Raw genomic sequence first — 20,141 nt, 5'->3', positions numbered from 1 at the left:
CAAACTTCAGTTTGCTCTCTGATATTGAGAGGTTAAGACAAGCGGCAATCCTCCACTATGACAACACAGCCTCAGACAGACGATGTCATTTGTCTTACCTCACTCTTCATCCATCACCACGCCGGAGTCGACATGTCTGACAGTCCCACTCTCGCTTTTCTCGTTGGCACATGCCTCCACATCTGTCACATTTTCCTCCCAGCTTACTTTTATTACGCCAGATGAACTCCACCTCCTCGCCTCCGAATTCACGGACACCTGAAGGGCAAGCAGGCGGAGAGGATTCCTATTGATTAGTCATGGTATCTGATGTCATCCTGGCTCTGTAAACACTTTTAAAACTGAACCTCGGCTACCTGTAAAAATGTGAGAAAGTAATGTCGAGCCATGTTAAAGCATTAAAAAAAAGCAGCAAATCTAAAATTAAATGCATTAATTGATTTTTTTAAAAAGGGAATTTAAGATAAATCTACTGGGTTAGAAAGTCAGTTGGGAAATCTGGCTTTTAAAATGTTCTGCTTCTTGATGCTTAAATGCTTCGGGAGGTCAAAGGGAAACATTTTTCCAAAGACAACACGTATTGTATGCAGCCCAGCAGACTCCAGCAACGTTAACGTAAAGCAGCAACCGAGTCCACCTCTGTGCTTCGTCACCAGGGAGGGATGAAGATAAAAAGTCCTAAACATGAGCCCTGAGGCACACCCAGGGATGTATCATACTCCCGATACAAGGAAACTCACAGGTTATATGCTTTTTTCTTTTTATTTAATCCATTTTGTTAAGATTTTGTGGACTGGGATTAAGTTCTGACACGAGATCAACTTTAACTTTCTGAATAAACCCAATAACAGTAGAATAGAAACCAGACTGAGAGCTATATTCACCTTAGACATGAAGAATATGTGCCTGGTTCATCACTGCGAAAGAAACCTTTAATATCACACACTTATTGGTTTCATTTTTAAAACTAAAAATATTTATTTATGCAAACAGGTTGCACAGTTTCAGTGTCTGTGACTGCTCATCCAAACCTGGATACTCTGGACTGTCCATCACCTTGAGAACAAGAAGCCAAATATCAATAACATAAAGTAACTCAGCAACTGTTAACGTACCAATATGTATAATATAAACTTAGACTATAACTTTCCCAACATTTCATTTCTGACTGATTATTGAGGACAAACATTATTGCGATAAACAGAAAATGAAAATGAAAAAGTAGCAACAACGAACGAGTCAAATTCATCTAGAACTTTTCTTTTTATCGTGCGCTCTTCATCTCATGGAGATGAATAACCACAACTGTGCAAAAGTACAGAACAAGAACAAGCACGCATTTATCCCCGTGTGCGTCTCATTGACATGATAAGCCACGGCATGTTTCATTTTCCAAAATCAAACCTGTTATCAAAACGCGATTAAGTTGACATTTATCTTTTCTGCAAAGCTCCACCTTACAGCCTTCAACTGCTACGAGCTTAGCTGACGATTCCTGGTCTCAAATCAATTTACGTGCGTCATGCATGCAGCCATAAAGTTATAACACAATTTGGTAAAGCATTATTAAAAAGTAACTGAGAATAAAGGAGGCAGGATGATGAAGAGGAAGAGGCGTTTATGTACCCAAGCGGTTTTTGACATATAAGCCTGTTCTCCTCCCAGAGAGCGGTTTCTTTAACACCCACGGGGCAAGAATAAGGAGGAAATCTCCCTCCGCTGTGAAACTGGGGTAACTAAGTCAAACTGTATCAACCAGACATAAGAGGCCAGCGGGAAGTTTGCCCTTCTGATCTTTCTTTAATCTGCTCTCGGGAAGACACAACTACTTTCATTACTGCCGTCAAAGGCTCCCCTCCTCAACTTTCAGCTTCACATCCTAATCTGATTGAGAGGGAGAGGTAATATTGACCGTTTCACAGGGCAAAGCCGAGTAAATATTTGAGAGCGCTGTTATGATACAGCACAGTGGAAATTAGTCTCAGATATTGAGTTTAACCAAATAATTTAGAACAAAACTCGCCAAGGAGCAGCTCGTTACCGGCCGATTTCAGTGGCAGTTTATCGTCGACTCGTTAGAGGAAAACAAAGCTCAAAAGTTGTTTTTTTTTAAGAGTTTCACAAAGTCTGCATTTTGGTTTTAAGTCCTTTTGGCTGAGCGGCATCAGGAGAGGAGCACTGATACCAGCAGTGGGCTGTGAACAAGGCCCGGTGCCGGCGGACCTGCGTGCAACACGACAACTCTATCGGTGAATTTCACAGGTCATTACTCTGGCTCCAGCCCTCGCTGCCTCCAGTGGCTCTGGAGACGGCCAGGTTTTTCTCAGAGACAACAGCTTACTGGGCTTTGTGCTAGCTAAACAAGCGTGTCTGTCTCACAGCAGTAGATTAATGTCTAGATAGAGGGGTTTGCTCCTCAAGGGAGACCTGTAGAGGAGCCATCCATCAACCTTTGGAAACCATTACACAATAACAAAATAACAAAATCTGAGAGCGGCGCTCATTGACTGAGCCCTGTCCTCTGGGGCTACAGTGGGAGACGCAGGCAGAGGAAGAGTTTCCAGAAAACCAGAGTGAGCATAACGAGCGGCGATTAATAAATTTACAGATTTACCCATAAACCCTCAACCAATCAGGGAAAAGACAGGTTCCGTTTTATTATTACATATGAACAAATCCTTTTGATTGATTCCACATGGAGAAGCTGGAATTACTTTTAAAAAAGTGCAGAGCAAGAGCTCAAATTTCCAGCAGGCCGACTTCTCGCTAATCGATTAATCCATGCAGCTTCACAGCCGTGGCGTCTCCTGGCTTTGTGGCATGCAATGGACCCTGAGCAGCATTTCCATTGAGTGGCACTTGCGAGGAGCGCTTGCGTGCGGTAAACACACAAACCCTCGGCCCTCCACATGAATGACAGCAAACAACGCGGGCGCTCTGGCTGTGCCCCGCCCTGCTACCCCCACCCCAACCCTAACCCCCGAGGATGAAGGGGGTCACGCAAACACAGCATCTGACTGACTCTTAATTTGTTTAAAGCAGCCCATTCAAACAGGAACCCCAACAGAGAGAAAATCTCGTTTCCAAGGTCTGTCGCCACGGCTCGAGCTGTGTTGTTTAGGAAGGAGATCGGGACGCCGCTGACGACTCAGCTGACTTCCAGCTTCACAGAGGCGCCAGGTTGTAATTAACACTTTGCAGATTACGTTTACAGGACCAACACGGTCTGCCCGAGTTTTATTACTGCCGGGATTGTACTCGTGCCCTCCGGGTATACAAAACTCTCTCTGTTTGACGCTGTCGTGTCCTGCGTGAGAACCTTTGACAGGTGTTGATTGTAGGAAGAGCCAGCTGGGTGTTCACTGTTCCTGGAGATAATGAGAATCCCCTCTTTGCATCGGCCAGGTTTTCCAGCTACGACTGGCTGCAGCCTGACAATATTCATCTATTTCCATCCCTCTATCTGTAGCTTTCATCCATTTATTCGAGCTCATGCTGCTGGTTTAACAGTCTTATTAGAGGAGCAGTGAAACTAATCCATTTCTTGGCAGCAGGCGGCAGACAGCTGGGCATTGAGGAGTCGCACAAAGTGGCTGATATAATTGCGGTGTAATCATTTTCATGCAGCTCCTCGGTTCCTTCTTAGGCGGCAAGTGGCGCTTCAGGTTAACACGCTAAGGTAATAAAACGGCCATTAAGAGAGCCAATGGGCTCAGAGTGTGAGGGCCGAGTCATCAAACATGTCATTTAGGTCACGTTTGTGAGAAGGACCCGTCTTCACAGACACACATAATTTAAAAACTGGGAAGTGTTAAGAACGCATCAATCATTCCTCACATAAAGTCTCCAGCGTTAGTCTTAAGAGCTCACCATCTGCTAATATTAGTCCTTGTTAGCATGCTGTGCACTCATGCTTTTTAATCTCGAGCCATAGCAGAGACAAACTGCACTCCGGATCCATCGACTTGCACTTTCATTGCAGCTGTGGGAAACATCTGCACACATCTGTACCACTAGATGGCACATATCCTCTGAAATACCTTTCAGAGCAGCTTCACACTGTCTGTCACGTCAAACAAATGTGGACCTCAATCGAAGAACGCGCTTCAAACACGAAATCGCCAACCTGCAGTGAATTGTGGCGAAAACTTACTGAGAGAGTTAATTATGGAGCTGAAATACAGAGAGGTGTCGGCCTCGGAAAGTAGCCTGGCTTTCCCATTTATCTCCTCAAACCAAACTCGTGTGTCTTAAACACTTCACACTGAATTAGGCTGAAGTGGAAACCCACTCTCCAGACTTGCAGCACTTCTTTCCACTCCGTGGCTCGGTGATAAATCTTAAATCTTCCATTCTATGCCGCCTACTGCCCATGCTGCTGTCTTTCATAAGCTCTCTTCTTCCCTTACTCTCCCTCTCTCCATTTGGACAACAGCAGCACCCTTTACCCACAAAATATGCAGGGCAGAGACCTGATGACTGAGGCCAAATAGTATGCAAACAAAGGTACCTCACGCTGGCAACGGTTCAAGAACGATACTGTATCATCTTCACTTTACAACGTATTAAAGTGAGTAAGAGGATGTAAATTATGGGGTGAGAGTCGTGAGAAAAAGTTTTGATACCCGAGTTTATCCAAAGACCAACTGAAAAACTATAAAATGATTCAGCTGTGAAGAATCAAAATAACAATTTGGTCATGTCCGTGCACTGTACACCAAACAAAATCGCACTCCTTTCTATCCCGTTTGAACTCCTTTCTACTGCTGTCACTGGACGTGCACAGGACAGTCCCCCCTGGAAGGGTTTGTTGTGTTTGGTTAGTGTGTTTCAGCACATTTTATTGCACTGTAAATGAGGGCAGGCATGTTTGGTTTCCTGTGTTTGTCAATGCTTTTTCTAAGTTGCATTAATGATGTTTTGTCTTTCTCTTGAGGTGCCCATCTGCTGCTACAGTCTTTCCTGTAGCTGAACAAAAGGCTGACAGCAGAGCTGGTTAGAGTTCACAGACCTAACAAGTGGACCAAACCATCTGCTGTGAAAGCATGGGGGTTTAGGACTGAGCACTGAGTTTACTTACTCTCCGTGTCCCTTTGTCTTCTCTCTCATTTGTTGGTTGGTTTGTTTCTGACCTGGGTCTTGGTTTGTGAAGCAGCGCTCCAAGTTGCTGACCTTTTTAATGAGCCCGTTTAGTTCTTAAAATAGCTTATTTGCATTGCTGCCTATTTGTTGTCATATTTTGGGTAAAATAGACCCCGTTTTCTCAACAGTACACCTGCGCCCGTTGCTTAATCCTGCATGTAGGAGGAGCACCAATCTCCCGAGTCAAAGTCCAGATGATGCTTCTTCCAACACTGGATATTATATTTGAATCCATGTTGTTACAGAACTAACTGGCAATCTCCTGTCGCTGGAGTACGAGGACATGTTGCGTTTTCTCCCAAATTAGCAGGTTACAGCATGTTTGTTCATTTGTCCACGAGCAGAAATGCAAAAATGACAATTTGTGGTTATAGGAGGAGTTGCTCACTGGAAGTATTTCAACAAAACAAAAACTTAAAATGCCTTTCAAACTAAATTTATGTACCGTGATGAGATACTTGTCAGTGAGGTTTTCCGTATGATTTAAGTGCCATGCACACCATGTGTATATTTACCAGCTGACACATTTGCTAAAATATCTGAGCTCACGCCTCAAGTCATCATGCCCATGAAATCTTGAGTATTTATGTGACATGCCTGTGCAGCACCTTGACAGAATGCAATCATATCAGAAACCCACAGGCGTGCTATTGGCGGTGCTCCATCATGAGGATGGAGACGCCACGGTTGGCTCGGTCTCAGTCTCTGGTGCTGGAGGGCTTTCGCTCCCAATAACCTTTAATGCTGAACTTCAGGTTCTGTTGATTATGTAATGAACTGAAACAGAAGTAAATCTGTAGGTTCTGTGGAGGTTTATGTTCCACCATTTGATAAAATCGTAATATCTGCAAACTCAAGTTTTTATTCTTCTTTTATCTTCTTCTCTTTTTTGAGAAAATACAAGTTATTTGCAGTTTATTTAACCGGGAGGTTGCCACACTGAGTACTCGCTTATACCCACAGGGAAACACCACAACTGCTACTCCAGTCTCAGCAGCTAAGCCAAAGTTTAGAAAAGACTTTCACAAACTTCATTTCCTTGCACAACATGCATCCCGGCAGAGTGGCACTCCTGGCAGACCTTTGCACAATCTGCTTGTATCTGTTTCTGCCAGCACACAGACTGTTTACCTGCAGTGACGCTTCACAATATCCCTCAAACCGAGCATTGCAAATTCCCGTATAACTGAGCCGAACATCTTTGAACACTCGGTGTGTCCATGCAGAGTTCAACACCTACTGAAAAGAGAGAAAAGCCACACAATCCAGATCGCTGGATTGCTACACTTCGACCCAAATCCCCAAAGCACACATCACGGTTGCAGTGCCCGCATGGCTGCCAAGATCCTGAAGTACTGTGGAAAGTCCTGAACCAAAACCTCTGACCAAGGATAAACACATAAAGACGCGATTCCAGTTACAAAACAAATACAACAAGACTGGAAGCTTTCAGCTTTATTCTCATTATTCAATCTTTGGTGGCTTTTTAAAGAATTCTTTATAATGAACTCATAATAATATCTGACCTTCCAAAAGTCTATAATATACAACACTCTGTTTCTTTCTTACTACCATTGTTTTCAGGATTTTTGCCTTGACTCTCACCAATGAAAAACAGTTGGTGGTTTAATTAGTGTATAGAATATTATCTGTATCACACAGCCAAGTCGTACTACTCAGCAACTCCAATTAGTCCAGGTGAGACCAAGTAGACACAAATCAGCTACAACTTCCTGCGTCAGGACACCCAAACAAAACAGCAACACTGAATAAGCTATATTTTTTTGCGCCACGGACCGGTTTAATGTCAGACAATATTTTCACAGACCGGCCTTTAAGGCGTCGCGGATAAATACAACAAATTAAAATGACACAACCAAGACAAAAACTGTGGTATTTTGTAAATATAATAATAAACGCAAATTCACTGTGTAATTATGTAACTTTATTAGCAGCGTCCTCCTGAAATGTGCCAACAACATTGAGAGTAACATCCTCCTCTCTACCCCTTGATGCTCTCTGGTCGCTATGGTAAAGCACACAACTACAACACGGGAAAAGACCCAGGGAAACCGAGTTAATGATAAAAACCCTGAAAACCATGACTTTCACACTCAAGCCCCAACTCTCGCGGCCCGGTACCAAACGACTCACGGACCGGTACCGGTCCATGGCCTGGGGGTTGGGGACCGCTGCTATAGAAAACAAAAAATCAGCCATTATAAAAAGTTATGAAGAAGAAAACTACCCAGTAAGGCTAAAAACAACAGGCGTGTTTATTTCGCCATTATAATGTAGCAGTCTATGGGGAAGAAATTGTTTTTGGAGCCAGCCTCAAGTGGCCACAAGAGGAACTGCAACTTTTGGCACTCTGCATTAACTCTATTTTTCAGTCTTAGATGTTGGGTTTAATTCAAACACTGCACTTTAAAAAAAAGTTGTGTATTTATATATTTACTAGGGTTGCAACAATACACAAAATTCACGGTTCGGTTCGATACTTTGGTGTCACGGTTCGATATTTTTTCGATACAAAAAAAATGTTCATGCCTTTTTAATCTGTCATTTATTAAAATTGTAAATATATATTTTAACTCAAAAGTACAGTTTTTAAATTTCCGTGTTGCTGAAACAACAAAGGGATAAAATAATAAATCTATCTGATGGAGAAATCACTCATCTTTGGAGAAGAGAGTTTATTACAGAGAAATGGCTCTTTCCAAAATAAAAGCTATACTATGCGCTTCTTCTGGGCTATATTCTCAGCAGCATATTAAACATATCAGGTGCCCATAAGGAGAATCCTGTGCTAACGGCTGTCTAAATGACTCGGCTAAAGTTAGTAGCATGCTTGCTTGTTTTTGTCTGCTTCCACTTGTCTTTGCACTAGGATGATGTCGGCGTAAATGTGCAGTCATATTCGTTGTGTTCCCACTAGTGCTTTCAGGTTAATCTTGTTGAAATGACGTTAACGCCACAACACGGCAAATCTCCGTTAACGAGCTACCCCTGATCGCCCCGTGCATGGGGCTGGACAGCGTCAACACGTTAACAAGCTAACTGCGCTAACACACTAGCTCCCACCCATGTAATTGAGCATTGCATGGCACATCCAACATACTGTTTTACTTTAGTCCATGACGCGCTTACCTTCAGGGTCATACGTCACATGAAAACCAAAATAGTTCCAAACACCAGATCTGAATGAGGGTGGGGGAGGTTCAATTTGTCATGTTGCAACCAGAGCTTAGCTTCTGTCTCGCTAGCTTGCCATGTGCTCAGTGAATCTGTGTTCGACTATTCCGCCTAGGCTGCACTGTCGAGCGCAGATCCACTGAGCGCTCAACACAGACAGCATCGTCAGAAGGAAAGTTGATAAAATAAATTACAAATGTTGTATTGGTCGATACATATGCGTACCGAACCGAAAGCACTGTATCGAACGGTTCAATATCGATACGAGTATCGTTGCACTCCTAATATTTACATCGCATTTATGTCATGATGGTACAAGTGAGAGAGTGAATATTATGCATTGCTTCAACTTTAGCTTGATGATATTGAATGCTGTCAAACCTCAGATAAGAAATTAAATAGATAAAAATCACACGCTTGGAGCAACACCGCAGTAATCAAATTACAAAATCTAAAATCTGAGCTTAAAGTGCCATACCCGTGCTTGGTTCTGTCCATGCTGTGGCCACTTCCTTTGCACCTGAGGATTTCTTTCTAAACCCCGATATCATGCTGCCTTCTCAGAATCAAGTGAACATCTAAAAGGTATTTAAGGAACAAGAGGAAAACATGTACAGAGCAGCACTCTTGTTATTACTTTCTAAAGTTACTGTCGGTGAACTGAACAGAGCTGGACCTGGAAACAATTTGCAGCGATCCCACAGAACATCTGAGAATATCAAAACACCTCCAGGAGCGATACAGGAGTGATACTTTGATCAGATGGCAAGATACTTACCATCTGATCAAAGCATAGCCAAGTGTGAAGAGTGAATTAATAAATATCCTTAGGCAGCTTGTTTGGTTGTGCAAGATGACGGGATGATAGAAAAGACTTGGCATGCGCTCAGGAGTGGGTAAACCTGAAAATGCTGGAGGCTTAAGAGGTGCCAGTGGGCCGGGGGAGCTTTGGGAGACACAGAGAGAGGAATGATGGACGGCTCACACGCCAGGCATTGTGAGAAAATTATAGTTAGGTGCTGCCAAGTGAGGCAGTGTGGCGGCCGGCCAAAGCCCTGGAAGAACAAAGGCCCGGGATCCAGTGTGTGAAGAGCGCCGGCCTGCCTGCGGAGCCCCGAACCCCTTCGTATTTACATGCGACGCTCAAGAGTTAATTGCAGTGAATTCCTGCGCTGGGTGCAAAGTAGGGGCCGTTGTTGCTTAATTTTACATAACAAACACACCGCTTCCACTCATTCTTCTCTGTTTCAAAGGACCGCAAGCCAAAAATGGCAAAGGATTTGAAGCGGTTACAAATCAAAATCCCAAAATAAACCAATTATTGTTTGTTTTATTGTCAAGCAGCTCAGGGGTGAAAGCTGCTTTAATAGGAATATATGGCGAATCTTTAAAAGGAAACGCATGGAAGCAGTATGACAGCACATGCCAATATTGGGTTTATATATTCTGCATCGTCATGGTGCTTTCTTTCTAAACCGCGCTGGTGGCTCCCCGAGGAAAACATGAAACTTTCACACATTCCTCCAATTACCCGTGAGTTTGGAAAACGACTGGTATTGAATCAGTTTCTCAGGAAATGTTCGTGCGTGCTCTCCTAGCTGCAGGAGGCTTAAGAGGCCTCTTCATCAAGCTAGACCTTGTCTTCACAGTAGTTGATGGACAAAAGCCAAGATGTGTCAAGGCTGCTATGTCTCCTGATTTTTTTTTTTTTTTGTAAATGAACAGTGCCCTCTCGGCTCTCTGGGCTTGGCAGAACTGCCCCCGTGTACATCAAAGTACGGCCTGACCTTGCATACCAGATGAGGTTTGGATTAACGAGCTCTGGACATCAAACAGCGGGATCGCCCCCTCCTCGCCCCCACAAATCATCAACCTGGTGAAATTTACAGCAGACAAAAATGCCGGAAAAATTAACATTGGCCATGGTACGCATCTCAGCTTGAACATCGTGACCAGGACGAGGACCAGCAGCAGCAGCAGCGAGGAGATTTCAAAGGCTTCCAATTATGCGATGTGTGGGAGAGCGCAGCGAACCAGGCAGAGCGCCAAACAGCATCTTTTACCAGACAAATCAAACCTTTGACAGGCCGTGTCTGCCCAGAGCACACCAGTTTCTCATATTCTCTGTACACTGATTTATGCCATTTCATCTCAGAAGTAACATTTAGCAAAAGATAAAAGACAAAAGTAGCCTGGTTGAAATAATTTTCTCAATCACTGACATTTAGTTTATTCCAGAAACCAACAAAAATCCATAAGACCTGGCTCATCGTCAGGCCACGAAGGAACATTTCTGGATTTTTGTGATCAGTCTTTATTGCAGAGCATGAAATTACAAGAAGTTAAAGCTTGAGTGATAAAAACTGCCAAATGCCAAACCTCAAATTTTGACACTGAACAGTTGTAGGTGAAAGACGTTCAAAGGAGTACACTCGGGCTCATTTGCTAATGATTTGCGCTCTGCAGGCTCAGCGAAAGTGCGCCCGCTCCTAATGTTTGCTCATGAAACTGATGTTTTGAGTGATCTAATTGGAAGTGGATGGTATCTATGAGGCAAAAAAAAAAAAACACTAGTTAACCATCTGTTGAGTACAATTTTCCATTAATTGTATCAATGTTCAACCAACAACATAATTCCATAAACGTCAGTGCCAAAACAATGATATAATTGAGAAAAATTCTTAGTAAATAGCTTTGACAGTTTCATGCTGATAAGCTAATGAGTTAAACAACAAACCATCTCCACAAATAAAAACTCCAAACAAAGCCCAATGGCTGACTCAGCTTGGTGTTTACGGGTGTTTCAGAACCCTTAAACCGCTTTTTCCACCCAAATCCCAGATAAGTTGGAACTGAAACAATTCCAATAACAGGAGCTGGCGCTAGGAATTATGAAAGTATTAATGCAGTACTGGTAAAATTTACAGACTGTGTTTATGAGTCAAGAGAAGATGGAATTACCATTTTAAAAATACTCAAACTGTCCATACAGCTTGATTATCAGTTAGGACGAGAAGTATCATCACTGTGAGCACAGCACAGAAACACACAGACACACTGTAGTCTACACAAGTGTGCACATTGTTAATGGGTTAAGCGTTATGCGCATCGGCGTAACTCTGTGCTGAACATTGGGGGGGGGGGGTCAAGATCTCTGTCTAAATAAATAAATCTGGGTAAATTCCCAGATGATTAAACATGAAACTACTTTGCTGGTAATAACTGAAATGAGTAAAGAAAATCAACAGCCTATTTATGCAAGATAATTCATGATTTTATTGGGGGGGGTCATAACCCCCCTAACCCCCTGGAAATTACACCCTTGGTTACGCGTGTTCCTATTCAGACTAAGAGCGCTGGTTTTGCAGCCGATATTCAACAGGAGGGAAAAGCTTTCTAACAAAATAATGCAGGAACAAAATGAGGCTTTAACTGAGCAACATGTGTGTGAACAACACAAACAGATGTTCCCTGTTCCACTGGGAGCGAACACCTGCCTTCATTCGGTGACGTTTCCCAGAGGGCTCTGCTGCAGCCATGGCTGGACATCTGGACAGCGAGTCAGTGAAACCCATTTACATGTCTTTAGATTTGCCCACAATGACAGACGCACGCGGACAAATCCCTACAGTCACTAAAGATAGAGAATTATGAATGAACTCCAAATGAAAGCATGTCAGATAAATTTGACACATTTTAAACCATCCATTAAAAAAATTTAAGCAAACCTTTTACATTTTGAAACTTTTAGACATTCAACTCAAGACCCACTTAGTAGCTTTATACAGAGATTTAAACTGCTGTTCATCAACAGATGGACTCATTTCACCCTTGAATCAGGTGCTTGCTCAACTTAGCACCTGAGCAAGCACCTTATACTCAAGAAAATAAGATCTCTGAGAAAACTAAAGTGCTTTTAAAGGAGTTACATTTATATATCTAACTTATTTTTAAGGCACTAAAGCAATCACAGCGTGCTTTACAGAGGCATCTAGCATTGGTGTGATGCACCAGTACAGTTTGTGGGTGTAGCTTGCTAACCAAGTTAGCTAACATTAGCTGACATTTTAGCACGCTGCCCTCTTGATAGAATATGCTTACTTTGGGCTTCAAAAACCCCACATGGGGTTGTCCAAATTGCCAATTCTGAATCTTCAACATATGCAGTCCAAATCAATGAGTGATATCTGACTAGGCGTCTAGCTGCGGATCTCTTAAACATGCTAACTTTAACTATATTAGCTCGCCCTGTTTTTCCTACAGGCTCCAGTCTGTTCCACAAACCGGTGGCTGACATCATGTCGGCTATCTTCATCTTTGACAAGTACTAAAGCGTCACTTGTCAATTCTCCAGGTGTTTTAATTGTTAACGTCTTTTAATTTGTGTTAGGCACCGTTAAGGGTTACTCTGTTATCTATAAGTTGATCTACTATAGCATGCAGTGCAAAATAAGAGTGTCATGGCTTCAGATCAAAACTAAAAAGTATGCACACACTGAAACGGGTGGATTAACGAGGGCTGCGGTTCATTATGTTTGCCAAATTAAGCTTTTGAAATATAAAACACATCTTAAAGTTTAAAGGCCATATCTTATGTCAAATGTGCCTTTTAACAGAGCACTTTCCGTTACCAGTCAAAACTTTCTCTGAGCTACTATCATTAAGAAGATCAAAAGGTATTTTTTGGCTTTCATCAAAGCAGAAAGCTTTGTGTATCATTTTATTATAGAGTTGTGGCCCATGTACAGCAGTAAATGTGTATTCGAAGCTTACAAACCTGATCATTACGGCACATCCTTTCATGTGTTCAACTGTTTAACGGCATTATTTGAAATTTGTCATTCCCACTGAATAAACATTGTAAAAGTCAAGACTGTGGAGCAAACTAAGCTGGCACATTCAGCTTGTTATTGTACTCGTAATGATGGTGCCACAGAGGCTACCTTTGGCCTATTAATGAGCCAGTCAGAGTTATCAAAAGTAATTTTTATCATCTGTAATGAAAAATGAATGAGTCGTGTTTGATATTGTTGGCAAAACCAACAAGGAGAAGTTTGCTTTGATCAGGAAAATATCTGAAGCCTGTAGGAGAATTTAATCAGCAACAAGGTTTTGGCTTCAGAATATCTGCATAGAAATAAAAAAGGTTGATTAGGTTAAAAGGGGGGAGGAGGGAGTAGAAAAGCAGTAAAGCGAGCCTCTACCCAAAGAGATCATTAACTTAATGGATCGCTGGTGGCTAAAAGCAATGTGTTGCCGGGTATCTCATACATGAGAGATCTGCGAGGCTGAGGAGAGAGACGCAAAGAGCTGGGAACCGGCTCAGAAGTGACGAAGGGCATTAGCAGCCCTGCATCCTCCAGTCTTCAGCTGGTATTTGCAGGCACAGAGCGCTCTGTCAGCACGTATTACTCCACACACAAATCATCTGACCGGCGTCAGCACTTTGCCTGCGCTATGGCAGGAAAAACCCAAGGAAAGAGAGGTTGAAATTGAAGAAGAGGAAAGTACAACTTGTGTTTCTCATTTGATAAGAAACATGAGGACAGGTTCTCTAAGGAGAGGTTTGTAAAAACAATCAGAAAAGAAATGTCGACAGTTTGCTAAAAACACAGAGATACTTGGGCACCTGTTTCAAAAGAGCAAAAATAGAGAAAATGGGTTTGAACATATTAGAAATGATCGGATTTATATTTACTGAGGCAGTCGCATCTAAATCTTCAGACTATGATGCATAAAACCTGAAATAGCTGGGTATGCACAGAGCTTGTCATCTGTGAATCCCGACTATTGCCAACTTTACACAAGAGGACAAACAGTATAGTGGAAATAACAGATCAGCGGCAACCGCCTGAGATCCAGCATACACACACATACATCAAAGGCTACACGACGACTTTATTGAAGATGCGTCGTACAAATTTTTGGCCTTAGGTTACCATCCGGTGACAAGTGCAGGGATTTGTCTGCTGCATGCATATGTGCAGAGCTGGCTCTGAGGCTAAGGAGCATCATTACCGACTAAACACAACTAAAACAAAACACAGGCTTTCTGGTGCCCCACTGTCTACCCGACTGAGGCTCTGGAACAACTGAGGGGTGGGGGGGGTTGTCTCAGTCAGTGTGAGACAGAAGCAGCTCCACAAAACGATTAGAAACGCTACATTAAAACTATTCATATTATAAACCCTACAGCTGTGATCAAACACACAGAGCATCCCTTGGATTTTAGCGGCGGTGCCAAAGTTAAAAAAAAAAAGATATAAAGATGTCAGCTTGAATAACAATGAACAAGACCGCCACAATATTTCTTTTTAATGCAATGCTGTTAAAATCTAACACCGTGTAGCTTTGAAAAGGCCCATTATGTTTTGATAGGCCATTACAGAATATACAGATTATTTAATACAGCTGTAAACTGTATAAGTCTTTTCCCACTAAATTCAAAATAATTCACACAAAGTTCACACACAGATGCCTTTACTGATTCAGAGCGACTGGGATAAAATCACTGTTTGTAAGAAGATGCATTACTGTGTGTTACACAGCAAAGGGAAGAAAACCCAGCTCTGTCATTTACAGTAAAACTGCAGTACCACAATGTCGAGTAAAGCCTTAGATTGAAATTATGTATTGGAAGTGTTATGAAGTAATGACAAGTATATGCAATCTTTGAATTATACCGTGATTCTTCACATCATTCATCTATTGCCTAAAAAGTATTTTCATTTTTGAGTAAAGCACGTAACCTGTCATCACTACTGCCTTATATACCTATGCAATATAAAGCTAATGAACGCAAGACTGTAATGCAATATTTTATGCCACGTTCTTCCCTGATTTAAATAAATTGAGCATGTTTATAATGACTCACGTTGATATTTGCAACTGAATGTGTGCAAGGCTGCAAAATTATGCTCAAATTGAGCGCTTCCCATCATCTACAGGAAAATATTCCCCATCATTGTGTTTAATCTTAATTTTTAATCAGATTGTTTCTGTGCATATTTACTGACTGTAATCTCTTTCCTAACTGTAAAGAAAGTTGAGCTTTTTTGTATGTTTAGCTCTTTTGCACGCTCAGTATTTACCCAGGAGACATCAGACCTTTAATGAACAAACTGCACTATGAAGAAAATACTTTATCCAGATTTTAATGGTGTCAGCTTATTAACAGTCATGTAGTATCAGCCTCTGATTCTCCAGCAAATCTCCTGCTGGGCTGAAAATGAGGAGGAGGGCTTGTGCAGATGAAAGAAAGTGAGACATGTGAGACTTCTTCTATAATCAGCTTGTAAAGGACCCGATGTGTGACTGACAGCCTTAGCACTGATAAGATAGTTCTGGCTAACTGAAGAGAACCAGTGACCTGTTGTATATAAATCAGAAAGTGATAATTGACTACTGATAAGACCAATATGATACCATGAGAAACGTTTCCCCCCAATAATGAGTAGTTTTATAGCCAAATCTCCGTCTGGTTCTATAATTATGTACTGTTATGAAATAAGCTGTAAGACAGGGAAGGCCAGCCACCATAACTGTAATAAGAACACGATGCGTAAAATGGTTTTAGCGTGGGAACTACAGGCTGTGCGTAATGTGGCAGGTGACTTAATGTGTAATCGCTCAGATTGGGTATAAAAGTGATAAGAAGTAAAGGAAAATCATGTTTAAATCATTTCAGTGTCGTTTTATTGTACGAATATAAAGAATAAATAGCACATTTCCTTAAATTTACAGGATAACAACAAGTCACTGACACAAAACTGTATCAATAATCCACGTTTAACTCTGAGGTCGATTCGCTGCGTCCGCGTTTTGAAAACAGCAAGTCCTTACGTGGCTCTATCGCTCCATAAATACAAAATATATAACCAATATTCTCCACAAATAAAGTAGACTCTGGTTACAAATAATACTGATTTTGTACATGGAGTTATATAACTGCGTGGCACCGCATATACAGAAAATACATTCCTACACTCGGTAGTGCACGTGAAAGAGATTTGGAAAAAAAAATACTGAGCTTATAATTTATCTTCAGAGTCTTGTGTTTTAACTCGAACAGGAGCATTTGCAGTCTGTAATGATCGGGTACTGCACCGGTATCCAGGCGCACTTTAGCCCCCCCTTCCTCTGCACGCATCTCCATCTCAGTATCGTCAGGTGGGTAGAGTTCGCAGGTTTGCACACCATCCCCTCCGGAACAGAACAAGACCGTTTGCTCAGGCAGCTGCCCACTCGCACAAACCGCGGCCAGAATCTGTTCCCCAGGTCGGTCCAGGTGTACACGACCGGGCAGAATGAGTAGGCCCACAGCCACTGCTGCAGGCGCCGCTTCAGTTTCTTGCTGGGCTTGTGCTTCTTGCCGAACTGGATGTCAAAATCCACCGCTCGGATTTCTTTCGGGAGTACTCCCCCCGGCTTTTGGATCTCGAAGTCGTCGAGCTCATCGTTCCCGGTGAATTTGTCCTCCGTGGGCTGTAACACGGACAAAAAACGAGTGTCAAAGTCTCCCAGGATGCTCTTTAATTCAGTCTCGTTAAGATCTCGCTCCTTGGGGTCAAAGACAGGATCCGGGTCCTCTTTTAATTCCACCAGCGGCAGACTGTCACTCGGGATGGGACGGAGAAGGTAGTAGTGCTGACAAATCCCTCTATCCATCACAAGTCCGAGAGACAGCACCAGCAGATACATGGCAATACACTGGTGAGACTGATCCATGTTCATCGATGAGATCCTCACGCACACGGAGCTGCTTATTGTCCACTTGTGCGCAATTACGCGTGAGCCGTATCCAAACGTGGGCCTCTAGAGTCCCTTAATATTCAGATTCCCATGATAAAAATCCGCGATAGAAATAAAAGATTGTTCCACGAAGCATTAGTGGAAACGACTTCTAAAGGCAAAGATCAGATCATGCGTCCTCGAGCTTCGCGCGCCTCTGCTCGGCATGATGCTCCACTTGTGTCCTCTGCAGAAAAGCGCTGAGCGTAACTCGCAACCTCCGTTATATCCTCCGCACGGAGCGTGATGTAATTCGTGTGCCCCTCTTTGAATGTGGGTTTGTTGTCTAGGAGGAGATCCCCAATACCTCCTTCTTCCACCACACTGGAGGAGGGTGCCGGAGGGGGAGGCGGGGGACGGAGGGAGAGGAGACGCCCCCTGTCGGTTTTCCAGACTTTCTTAAACCAGGCTTTCATTCATCAGGGGTGTTGGTCATCTGGTGAATCCTTCTGCTGCGAGCCTCTGCAGCAGGCTCCCAGAACACCTCATGAAAAAATACAAACTAGTAACGACAACTTTACTTAAACACCTCAGAGAAAGTTTTATTACACAAACAGTTTTGTTAATGTTTATTATTTACACCATGAAGTTAAAAGCTATATTTGTATTGCTTATTAACAGCAGTAATACAAAGAAAGAAAAAATATAATACAAAGCATTTTGACATGTCATTTATTAGATCAACTTTAATTTGTAACAGCAAGTAATACAGACATACATACATGTTAATGCATCAAAAATCAGTCAAATGTAACAAACTACATCAACATTTATTTAGCTGGAGGATGTGAACACTATTTTTTTTACACTGCTGGCTGGATTAGAAATATAAAATATTTCACACTGTAAAGTTTCAGGACACACAAAGAAAATTTAGATTCCACCATTAGAAATGCATATTACAGGATCCCAAAACTCTGATCTGTTTTCACCTAGTGCGAGTTTTAGCCAATCAATATTAATGACAATAACAATTTAAAAAAAAGCCGGTTATGTGCCGTCAGAATGATTTGTTTTATTTAGGGCGTGTAATACACTTACTGGCACAGCTTAAATGAACCGAACCTCAAACCAAATGTTAGACTTCTCAGTTCCTAATAAATTTACAATAAGCAACACTGTGGCTATTCATTAAAGACTTGTTGCTGTGCAAACATATTGGAACACACAAATTCAACAATAAAATGATGATTTTATGAAAATGTCTTGAATATTTCTATCTGATGGACTCGTGCGAATAAGAAAGACCACCTTAAGTTTAATAGTGATGTGTGCACATATCTGATGAAGGACTGGCAAAATGCTGTCAAGATTATTTTAACAATCTTAAATCGCAGGAAAAAAATATACACACACATTCAGTTGAATGACAGATTGTTTCCTGTGCAGTGTGTTTCATACAAACAAAATCACATCAAATCCAGCTCAACCTTTTGCTTGCTTGAAGAAAAGCGTGATTTACAGCCTGAATATCAGATGAAATGGCCTGTTAACTACACTTTTTGCAGTGTATTTACTGCATGTGTCCAGCTCAAGTGGGACAATATTTCTGCCTGTACCAGCGCCACAGCGAGCCTCTCAATAAAGCCAGCCAAATTAGCTCCCAAATAAACAACGCTCGCTAAGCGGCAGCCATGGAAAGTATCACAATTTGTGAACCTGTCTAAACTCATGCTCAGAGAATCATTCTTTGAAAAATAATTTAATGGAAGAACTTAGCCAGCTGCTACATCAGCCATAAACCATCCGCTTAAGATAAATGCATCTCTGTTTCAATTTGAATGAGCTAATTCACACAAGCACTTGAGCACACGACTCATTTAGTTTATGGTCAAATGATGGTGAAAAGTCTGGAAAATGTCACCCCTTATATTTTTCATCTGACCAGCACGTATCATAAACCATCGCTCCTAAACACACTTGACAGATCTGCTCAATCCAGCGCATTCACATGCGGGACAGTGCAGACTAAACTCTGCACGCATGCAAACAGCACCAAGCATCAGATATCAAGAAATCGCAGAATTTAACGTGCAGTCTAATAAAAAATAGAAAATAGAAATGCTCAATTGCACATTTTCCTTTGGAGAATTAAAGCGATGCGTTCAAACTCACTCGCAATACTTTTTTACATACTTAGGGAAATGTTAAATTGGAATTGACATGTTCATTCTTTTAAGGAATAATATTTGACACACACTGGAATATTCTGTTTGTAATGGGGCCGCTCGAGTGAAGTGCAAATATGGTTCTCATTAAGTGTCATGTGGATTGCCAGGCTCATTTAACGCAGAGTTGTTTTGGTTTCTTCTAATCCCTTCCTACTGTTTTACCACAGGGACATTTTGATAGTGAATTATTCCTCCTTATAAAGTCAGCCTACATGAGACAGACGCCTGCTTAACTGACTTTTTTTCTATCCCTAAGTTAACCAAACACTTTTTCCTCCCCGGCTAATAAACTGGCCCATCTAATTACCTGTATTTTTTTTCTTTTAAATGCAGGGTCTGGTCCTTGACTTTTAAACCTGCGCTTAAGGATTTACATTAAAAATGAATCTCCACGTTTGAGCTGATCACAGGTCACTGTACCATTCCCTGCTGATTTCTCATTTAGTGAGGAAAAGCAGACTTCTGTGTTCTGGCAGCCACATTCAGCAGTGCTACCAAGAAAAGTCATGCTCGGGTAGAAACACAACAGAAGGGACTTGAAGATTAAGATTCAGCTTTCATCCCTGCAAAAGCAGAGCAGAAAAAAAATCTGACATATTTGGAAAAGTCTACTTTGGAAAAATATCAGCCAGGCAAGCGGGCGTTCGAGGCTCCTCGTCCTGTCTTCAGGTAAAGCTTACAGTGTCACACAGACAACACAAAGCACCTTTCACACACTTTATCTCCCTCAGCACGTTGTTTCACACCTTGTGCTGATTGAGGCTGCATTGCCAAGCTGAATACACACAGACACGGAGTGGGTGCTATTCTGTTTGCTCTGGCACTTGGGAGGTGTGCAAATTG

General features: G+C 42.0%; 1 long non-coding RNA gene across 2 annotated transcripts in view; it reads right to left on the bottom strand.

Annotated features, from left to right (window-relative positions):
- The window catches only part of LOC105941033 (noggin), a 70,556-nt gene that overhangs the window by 11,716 nt on the left and 38,699 nt on the right, over nucleotides 1–20,141 (bottom strand). The window contains exon 3 of one of the 2 annotated variants that reach the window (XR_013098418.1): nucleotides 99–258. This is a non-coding gene — a long non-coding RNA (noggin). Of the gene's footprint in view, nucleotides 1–98; nucleotides 259–16,031; nucleotides 17,612–20,141 lie in introns of those variants that run through there. The other variant, XR_013098417.1, reaches the window with a different exon arrangement.

The sequence above is a fragment of the Maylandia zebra genome, linkage group LG4, assembly GCF_041146795.1.
Source record: "Maylandia zebra isolate NMK-2024a linkage group LG4, Mzebra_GT3a, whole genome shotgun sequence".
Classification (NCBI taxonomy): Eukaryota; Metazoa; Chordata; class Actinopteri; order Cichliformes; family Cichlidae; genus Maylandia; species Maylandia zebra.
The sequence above is the reverse complement of the archived record's forward strand: the minus strand, read 5'-3'. Positions and strand labels throughout refer to the sequence as shown.